This window comes from Grammomys surdaster, unplaced genomic scaffold (assembly GCF_004785775.1).
Source record: "Grammomys surdaster isolate TR1022 unplaced genomic scaffold, NIH_TR_1.0 141, whole genome shotgun sequence".
Lineage (NCBI taxonomy): Eukaryota > Metazoa > Chordata > Mammalia > Rodentia > Muridae > Grammomys > Grammomys surdaster.
Genome location: NW_021604599.1, coordinates 11,323,887 through 11,334,618, shown reverse-complemented (window position 1 = coordinate 11,334,618; position 10,732 = coordinate 11,323,887). Strand labels below are relative to the sequence as shown.

Here is a 10,732-nt window from a genome sequence, read left to right as displayed (position 1 = left end):
GAGAGAGAGAGAGAGAGAGAGAGAGAGAGAGAGAGAGAGAGAGAGAGAGAGAGAAGCAGAGAGCTAACAAGGAATGTTGTAACCTTTTAAAATCTCAAAGACCACATCTAGTGACATACCTCTTTCAACAAGGCCACATCTCTTAACCCTTCCCAGTTCCAGCAACTGAGGACCAAGTGCTCAAACATATAAACTGATGGTAGACATTCTCATTCCAACCACCAAAAGCAAGAAGAAATGAATCATTTGTCAAATGAACTAATAGATGGTCAAATTAATTAACTAATTAATGGGGTACATTTGTATGAGAATTTATAAAACCAAATATGCACATATATACAACAGCAACATTTCTTGTAGAAAATGTAGTCTATTTGTCTTAGATATAAAAGGACATCATCCTAGCATCAGAAATTCGGAGTTTTGACTAATTTGCTCAAGCAGAAAAGAGGCCTATCTTTGCATGGTTAAGAAACCATTCTTATGCCAACCAACATCATAGTAGCATAGTGGCAACTGGAACCTTTATTAGCATATGACTTTGTAATTTACAAATGTTTTGCATGAGCATGGTCTCATGGTCTCATCTGTGAATACCATTTAATCACTAACTGTCTTTTAGTTTTAGGATTCACTGACTGACACACTAATGGGAATGTTCTAGACACCTTTTCTAATTAGCATTCTATTACTCTGTTTCAAATGTTAAGAGAAAGAGAAGTCACATTTTATATGACAGTCCAGACTTGACACTGTCTTCATGAAAAAGTAAAATTAAATTAAGAATAAAAGATACATATTTTATATATGGATATAGATTAGATATAGATATCCGGCTTCTGTGTTGGAGATTTCTCTGATACATCCTGAAGATTTTCACTGATCATCTGCCTTCCTTTAGCTCCCAGCTACTGAGCTCTCCTTTCTCCATTATCTCTTCTCAGTTCTCTTGTAAATCTTTTCTGTCCCTCCAATAAGTAGCCCGATGTCTCCCTACCTACCACTCAGCGCTGCCATTGTCCAAGGTTCTATTTATCTGTCTGTCACATTCTCTTGTCATTTTATATGCTGCTTTTAGCAGTCGCATGAGACCCAGTGAGTGACTCAGTGGCATGGTGCCTGCCCGGTATGTCCAAGGCTCTAGGTCCAATCCATAATACTTAAAAAAAATTAAGGTATGGTAGATAATTATAAGAACGTCATGATCCCCAATACTTCTAAAATCATATTTCCAAAACCCGCCTTGCAGACAACTAGTCAAATTCTCACTACACATTCCCTTTCTGCTGTGTTTTGGTTTTGTTTATTGGAATTTAATTCTACTCAGTTGACTTGGAAGTCATTCATGACACCTTCCCTCACTCATCTTTCCATATTAAACCTAACAAAGGACTAGGATTTACATGGATCAGATGTTTCTAAATTTCTACTTTTCTGTGTTACAAACCTCAAATTCATCTTTAAACTTCCTCAATTGTGTCGTCAAGACTCCAACTGAATCCTTTATCAATGGATCTCCAGAGTTTGAGGACCCCTGCCACTTTGATACTTGCATGCAGCACCACTTGATAAGTACAGGATAGGGAATGTGAGGGTGATGCTCCCTTCAGTGGAGAGAACTAAGAGTACCTTGGAGTACCTCAATGGCATGGAAGCATGAGTGAGACCCAGGCAGACAGATTTGCCTCTGGTCATCTCTCCACTAACTGCCCAAAGGCACAAGCAAATTTCCACATACTGTGCCATGCACTTATAACTGATGCACTGTATTCTTTCCTAACTTGTTGGAAGTGGCAGAAATGCAACAAGTAATTGTTTGTCATTGCTTCACATCTAGCCACCATGGCGAATGACTATAATACATCATCTAGAGCCTGGCGTGTTACAAGCCCTCAATTACAGACACAATTGTCATGACATACTGACAACCCATCAACCAAAAAAGGCAAAGCTATCATTCTTTGAACAGCCTAACTAAAGTTTTATGAAACTACGTTCCTCTGCTTATTAAATTAATTTGCATCTACCTCACTTATTCATTCCACTTTTAAAATTGACAAATATTAATTACGTATGTTATACATTCATGCTACCCAAAGAAATGCTGACATTCTGCCTATTTTATTAAATGTAAACTAGACATGATTATCATAGAAAACCCATCTGGAAGATAACCAAACGCTTATGTGATCTTTCTGTAGTAGGATTGAATCTTCTCACCAGAGTATTCTAATGCATTTTTCTGTAAATTTTATACATTTTGTATGACAGCATATTACATTCTTAATAAGCTATCAAACTATATTACTGTGTAGAAAAATTAGTAAATGAAATATGATAGAATTAATAGAAAGCGAGAGCCCTGGCCTGGCATGTGTGAGGCTCTTGGCTTGAGTATAAAATTATTAATTCTAACATTAATAATTACAGATTTGAAAGGATTATTGGAGAGCTAATAAAAACAAACAAACAAACCCAAAGCCTTCCAATAGCACATTAGGTAAACCCAGAAGACTGAGGGCCTCAGGTTAGAAAAATCTTGCCTAAGATTTTATTCTTGCCCTTATTACTGGAAAATCAACTCTATACTTCTAAAAGTGACATTTTCAAAAGATTCTCGGGATAAATATGGCAATCTCTCTCTCTCTCTCTCTCTCTCTCTCTCTCTCTCTCTCTCTCTTTCTCTCTCTCTCTCTCTCTCTCTTTCTCTCTTTCTCTCCTCCTTCTCTTTGTCCCTCCCCCCAACACTGTGTTCTTTTCTGAAAGAAGTAACAACTCCAAATACTAATATACCTATGATTCCCCAGGTGTTAGACATTAATAAAAATGGTTGAGCATAATAAATAGGATACTACCACGGCTCAGATCCCCAAGATACAAGCCTGAGGCTGGATAGCTTTCATAGATTATCTCTAAAATGAGGTCTCAGCCTTCACTTTCCATTCTAAGATTAAATGAATTAGAATGTTATTAAATTAATAACAAAACTATATGGATTAGCAAAAAAAAATATGCATGTCTAGGCTTTTGTTATTTGAAAATACTACCAGTTTGTCTTTGAGGGAGCTTAAATGCTGCCAGAAACAGACTCACATGAAAGCTAGTCAAATACTCCAAAATGGAACACGTCATACACTATCCATGGGTGCTGTAAATGTACCTTGTGGCCAGTGGTAGCTTCTTACCTCTATTTATAAACCCCCAAATGTGTGAAGTTGTGTCTCTTAGCTTTCTCTTAGTCTGTTTTCTCTCCTGAACTGCATTTAATTCAGGACTTTGGTATGTACATCTCAACAGCATAGGTATTTTATAAGCCCTCATGCTGATCTGACCACAGTTTTTGGCTACAGAAAGCCCAGATATGAGTTGCTACACCAGAATCTCAATGTGCATTGCTTTCTTAACATAAGAAAACTAAATGTGTTCATTTGCCAGGGAAGAAACTGGACAACCATACAGGAGAAGACATTGGAGAACTGTTAAAAATCACCCCAAGTTCTCAGGAAACAAAAGAATTCAACCACAGAAAAATAGAAGAAAAGCCCAAGAGGGGATAAAATGCTGAAACAAAATTTGGAAGAAAACTTCTAAGGAATGCACAGAATCCTGCAAACAGGTGGTTATTTTAAAATACCTTTTTTGGGTGGCATCCTGAAGGTGTCCTGTCAGAATGTCTCCAATCGGGAACTGCAAGTTGAAGGGGCAAAACTTGCAAGTTTGATCTAGTACCTCCACACACTGCCTACTGCCTGACACAGAGTCTCCCTGGTGCCATTTCACAGTCTGAAACGTAAGAAGGTACTAATTTCCTCACTATTAAATTTTCATGGCTGTTTAGTTTACCATTTAAGGATGAAGCAATCAGGTCAAAGGGTCCCATTTGTATCTTATACTCAAAATAAAATTGGTGTCATCCTGTATGCCATAGTCAGCCTAAGTCTGTTTTTTTTCCATTTTTTTCTGGACTTTCCTGTCCTCCTTATAAAGTCCTACATGCTAGGGCTTTGTACTAATTACATATAGTGAGGGCAGTGTCAGTTCACTCTTAGAAAGGTGAGAAATACTAGCCACTAGGCTTACTTTGTAAATTAAATGAGTAAGTAACGAAGCTACGCCCACACCTGAACTCCAGGTCAAAGCTGGATAGCTAAGAGCTTTCAACTTAGTATTTATCTTCAACATGTGAAACATGACATGACCCACTGAACCCCCCGCCCCTTTTTTTGTGAAGTTAAAACCTTCTCTAAGAAAAAAATTGTTATTTTGGAGGGGTGAAGGGAACTTGGACGTATAGCTTTTTGCTCTCTCTATTAAAAATTTGTCATGAAAAGGAAAACAACTACATTTTAGAATGATAAAAAAGTTTTCCATCATCGAAAAGAAAGAAAGGAAAGGACCAAAGTGCTGCAGTGTAATTTTCAAAAGAAGTCATGTTTCGAGCCTGAGGACTCTGGCATTCTCTGGTTACTTTGGTGATAGAAGGCCTGGCAAGCTGACCTTGGCAGGAGGAATCGATGTTTTGAAATGGATCCTGTTGGCACATGTATACCAGAGCAGCCTTTGGCTTTGCAAATCGATTTCTGCTCACACATGATGCTATTGGAATTTATAGACTCATGTGTAGACTTTAGCCTATGCAAGTTCCAAATGATAGCTTCAACTCAACTTCTGTTTTATAAAATGGCTTCTAGATCTTTCATTTGTTAGGCACTGATCTAAACTGAGATTGTTACACAGTTAACAGAGTACTTATATTTAGAGACATCCAGGGTGGTTTGATAAAGAGATGAGGTTCTATTGCAGATTAATGTCCAGTTTAACCTGGCCTATATTAACAAATGCATACATATAAAATTTCTCTAAAAACTACTTTAACAAAAATGAATGTATAAATAAGTTAACAAAAGATCCGTTAAAAGCTTTGCACCTACAAAATTACAGCAGTGAAAAAAAAGTAGTAACAATAATGGGAAAAATCATGAAGCTCATTAAACTACATTAAGGTAAAAATCTCTCAGTCAAAAGCCCAATAAAGTAGAAGCTGCCATTTACAGCTCACTGCAGTCCACAAGTATTATCATAAGAAATAGTCTTTCAGCAGAGAAGGATGAGCCCTGTAACAGGAGAACACTAAAAAAGGTTTTTAGAAGAGATGCTTTCTAGGTTTAATGTGACCCAAACCTCCATAAGGAGCAAAATCTTAGGTAACTTTATATAGAGAGATTTGCAGCCAGTACACACAAGAGAAGAGTTCAAACTCAACCTTAGATAATAGAAATCATGATGGCTTACAAATAATGACTACAAAAAGGGATTTTAGTTCTTACCTATTTGACTGGTGAAATCAATGTTTGGTGATGCTAAAAATTAAGGAATGGCAATAAACAGAATCTCTTATATATTCTGCCTGGGAAACATGCATGAGTTCAACGACTTTGGAAACAGTCAGCAACATCCTATCAAGCTGGACATTTGCTATGCCATGAAGACTATACTCAAAAAGCTTTCCCACATTGTCAAGAGAAGCCATTATTCAGAGTGTAGAATAACAAAGGAGTAACAGAAACATTGACCCAGGACCTGATATCTGTAAACTAACAATTTAAGAATATAAAGCAGGGCTGGAGAGGTGGCCTCGCCAGCAGTTAAGAGCACTGACTGCTCTTCCAGAGGCCGGGGGATCAACTTCCAGCAACCACTTGGTGGCCCAGAACCATCTGTAATGGACTCAGATTTCTTCTTTTGGTGGGCATGAAAACAGAGCACCCATATATGTGAAATAAATAAATCTTTAAAAATATATATTAAGCAAAGCAGAATGTTGCCTAACAGTAAAAATGAAGAAATTGAGAAGCTAATTTGTTGGACCCTCCTGGTCTGTCAATGCAGGAACCATGACTAAGGGAGTGAGGATGATTATAGGAAAGACAGAAAGAAAATGCAAGAGACAGATATAAGAGGGTTGTTGGTCAATATCATGACAGCAACAAATGTATTTTTCAGTGTCTTTCAAAGGCCAACCACAGGAAGCATGACCAATTCCAGGAAGTTAAACGATGACTACAAATGCTTATATGGTCAGTTGATGGTACACAGTATCCATGTTTGACTAAGGCCATCTCAAGGATGCAAGACAAGGGACTTGGCAGGATATAACACACATTTTAATTAAAAACAAAGACAGATGTCACCAGAATCATTCATGATTACTCACAAGTAAGAACTCGGCCAAAATTGACTCTGAATGTGCTCCCCACATGTCCCCCTTTTTTATTCATATAAGCCAAAGCTGTCTCAGCTATTGGTGCAGTCTTAAGCATCCTCTCAAGAAGTGTGAACCTTACCCCTCATTGGTACATGATTTCTAGCACTCATGCTCTGTCTTAGGTTGATCCACCTCTGAGAGAATCTTACCCTCTTTTTGTGTGTTTGTTTGTTTGCTTTTTTCTTTAAGAGCTTCACATCTTATCAGTCATGGAGTGGAATGTTGTGTCTGTCTTAGGTTGCCATCTAAAAACACAATTCACACCCATCATTGACATGCAAATAATCTTGTATTCATGGCCTGTCTTAGGTTGATAGATGCTCAATAAGAGAGATGTAAACAAGGGTCATGAAGGACAAGCTGCCTGTAACTTTTTAAGAATATTATATGCAATGCTAGCAGCATCAAAACACAAAAGCCTTGCCTTTCTTAAATGTACAACCTCCTTATGCAGGGCTAATAAATATAAAGCAATATTAGTATTATGCCATATACCTTGAAGGTGCCTTTTTACACTGGTTCATTTTCATTATACATTTTTTGGAGTTATACAAATCTATATCAATGACATTTCAAATGGCTTCTGATATTTTATTCCTGCACCTCATCTCTCATGATCTGCAGTATATCAATTCTTTGTTCTAGCCATATGTTCAAGGTATTAGTTACATTTTTGGCAAGACGGTCAACAAAACTAGCTGTTTGTACACTTGTGCTAAAACTAGTGTAGAAGTAGTAGCACTGGCTATAAGAGTTATGAGAGCGAAAACATCAGCAATGATCAGCTCAACCATATGTTTGTTCCTTGCCAGAACATGATCTAATTCTTCTAATATTTGTAAGCCTTTTTCAGAATACCAGGGTTCAGATAAATTTAAAAGAATAATAATAAAAGCTGGTTGATATACTAACCTTACAGGTTGACCATCATACAGTGCAAAAATACAAGTGCAAAAAATTAAAACAAGAAACATTGAACTCATTATCAGAGCCAATAACAAAGGTAACATTCCCAATTAGTAAAAGATTATGTGGCTTAATGCAGGATGTTACATAATTACCTTAACCCCAGAACCTGTTCCATTTTTATCCACAGCAAACAAAATATCATTCAAGGCAGCTGCCAATTTCCACGTATGTCTCTGAAAATGTCCAGAACTAGCCCTCCAAATGCCCACTGTCATTTCCTTTTGTCCAATATTGGATTGATTTCCAGACAACTCCATGATTGAATTGGGGTAACTGGTCACATTAATGGAAAGAGAAGGGTCATTATAGCAACTTCAACTGATATAGAGTTTTCAAAGGCAAGGTCCAAAGTCTCTGTGTTCTCTATCCCACAAGGTCTAAAAGCCTGAGTAAAGGAAGGCACTTGTCCAGCTTATCCAGTCTGAGATATAGGCATTCCCATCTTAATGCTTAATGCTTAAGACTGTAATATACAACAGTCTTAGTGTCGTCCAAGTTTGAGGGCCCATAGAAACACATCCAGTATTGGCACTATTTCTAGTAAAACAAATAGGTAAGTCCTGACTTATAACAGTGTAATTCACTAATATGAAATACTTTTTACTCTCAGACCAAGGGAATCCTAATGGTTGAATATTATTAGAGGTCACAAGTACTTATGGGCCTAACCATACAGAAGGATGTAGCAAAGGTAAATCAGGAACATATGCCCAATACAGCCAGGCTGTTGCCATCACCAGGGTACACAGCAAAATCATGGTCAGCATCATTCTTTCTCCCAGCATCAGAATATCTCACCAATTGCTCTGGCGCTCACCTGGTACTTTCAGCATCCTGTGAAAAAACACAAATATACCCTCTTACCCATATTAATACTGGTTTGCGATTCTGCCATATGCCAGTAAGAGGATCTTTCCATTTCACCTAGGCATAAGTATGCTGAGTTGTAGAGTACCATAGACACTCAGTCCCAGAGTGTCTATTGTCTCCAAGGTCAAAAAATTCAAAATAAAATTTTGTGGTGAAGGAGCATACAACTCCCCCCACTATTTTTTTTTTTGTAATTGATTTTTTTAAGAGCTCCATGGGCTTGTTCCATAATTCCCTGTCCTTGAGGACATGCAAAATTATGTATGTTATATGAATTTTAACTTATATTTTATAGCTTTCACTCATATTTAATTTATATTTTATACATATAATTAATACATAATAAATTAAAATTTTATGTAAAGTAATTAATACTTAATGTATATGATTTTATTTAGTATATATGACATATAAACATATATAAATTATATTTAATATCTAATTTATATTTAACTTGTATGTTTTATATTTAATGTCAATAATTTTTATACCTATGCATGTACAAACATGTGTAGTTATTTTTTATATATATACATATACATACATATACATGTACATGTACATATCCATATGTTTCAAACTGTATAATTCTAACTTGTATGCTGTTAGTTTATATAATTTATATTTGGGGCCACCTGCTGGGTTGAATCAGAACAGGAAAGTATATTTCTCTGGAGTTCATTTGATCTGTGACAGGCAGATCCAAGTCATAGGACTCTTGATTCCTTGGAGTTTATGTGTACCTTAATTTGCAAAAGGTTATACATTTAGTATTTACCATTGTATTGAAATCCATATTTTAGAAGTATAGTTAACATGTGTCTGTTAGACAACAGGAATAGACTCATGCCTTTGACAACCTAGTAAAAACTATAGGTTTCGATTAAAAGGCACAGAACAGTTTTTCCTCAATCCAGAGGGCTAGATATACAGATTGGATAGAGATGTTTTTAGCACAATGAGAAGCATTTTTAAGCTTATATTCAAAAAACAACCAAAGGGAAATTAAAATCTTGAGTTAGTGACTCAATTGTAAACTGCCAATATTCCATTAGCTCATCAGAACACCATGATCAATGTTCAAATTCTAAACTTTGAAATAACAATAGCATGTGGGGAGAATATAAAACATTTCCCTTCCCCACCTTTAAATCATTTCTTACATCTCTATAACTTACATTTATATACCTTAAAATGTCTTCTTAGAACCTCGAACATTTATGACGTGCATTTACTAACTTTAAACATCACTAGCATTAACCAGCTTTAAGCATCTTCATTTGCATTTAGCAACTTAAAACTTTTTCATCTGAAGTATTTTTTATTTCTAAGCCATCATCGCCCTAGTTCTTTTATATCCTTTGACCTTCATAACTTGCTTTTATCAATCTCAAATAGTTTCCATAACCATTTTTTTCTTAGATCTTGACCTCCTGTATTGAATCATAACTCACCTTTGCCAAAGCCCATGCAGACAGTGTTGTTGCCTCCTCTGCTGCTCAAGAAGGGAGAAGTGGGCGCTAGCAGTGCACCACTACCACTACCAGCTCTGGGACTGCTTACTTTCACTTTCCTTCTCTGAAACCTATTACTCTCTCCTAACCCTAATCAAGGACCAAAGACTAAAGGTACCTACAGGTACCTTACTTGGTCCATGCACATCATAATAATCATGAAGTCTTTCCCCAACCTTCTTCCAAGTTATGTGCCAAGTATTGTGTGACAGACTGTTTGTGGAGAAACACAACACATGTTTATTCACTCATGAAAAGGAATCCATGGCAGATCCAAATAATAATTACACTAATGTTTAGCCTGATGAGCCAATGAGGCTTTATTGGTATTTTTAACGGGAGGATGGGCATGGATCACTTACAAGAACTAAGGATAATTCAAAATGATCAGCTGAATCACCAGAAAGCCCACCCAAACATTGGCGATAGCTCACAAAAGCTATAACTATGGAACTCTCTACATAGTTAGGAGGAAGCTCCCTAGTCAAAATATCCTTTCTCTGTAGCTATGCCAGCCAGTCTATATCCTAAGCACTTGTTTATCATCCCTTCTTTTGCTTAGGAAGGACCCTGAATAATTTTTCAAGTTTCTGTTCTCCCAGACATGTAACCATGTGTTCACCAGAGGCTCACAAGCATCCCCTTCCCTCCTGGAGAGATGTTTCAATTTGGGTGGGATATAATTCAGAGGAATACACCATATAACACTTTCCTCTCAGAAGACAAGTGTGTCAACATTCCATCATTGCATAATTTGGCTTCACAGGAGGGAAGGGTAATTTTGGCTCACAGTTTTCAAGATTTCATTTCAGGTTCATCATCTAGCCTGTCTAGGACCCCCACAGTATCCTATTCATGCCCTATCAACGCAGTTGAGTTGAATGGGCAGCCATTTGCATTTGACTTTACATGTAAAGATTACTGGTGATATGTGTCCACCTCACTCACTGAAGCTAGAAGCAAAATACGGTTAAGGAGTAATCAGAAACCATTCAAAGCAAAAGAATGTGGAACTTCAGAAGGTATCCCTTTTACAGAAGGAATAGGCAGCCATTTCTACTAAAATTCACATTCACGCTAGCCATTCATTATGAGAATGTGATGCAAACACAAC

At 36.9% G+C, this 10,732-nt stretch overlaps 1 protein-coding gene across 2 annotated transcripts in view; it reads right to left on the bottom strand.

Moving 5' to 3' along the window:
- Positions 1-3,693, bottom strand: part of Tmc1 (transmembrane channel like 1) — a 157,619-nt gene extending 153,926 nt beyond the window's left edge. For both annotated transcript variants that reach the window (XM_028764094.1, XM_028764095.1), the window contains exon 1: positions 3,635-3,693. The gene's annotated coding sequence lies outside the window, so the exon portion shown is untranslated. The remainder of the gene's footprint in view (positions 1-3,634) is intronic.
- Positions 3,694-10,732: the final 7,039 nt, after the last annotated feature.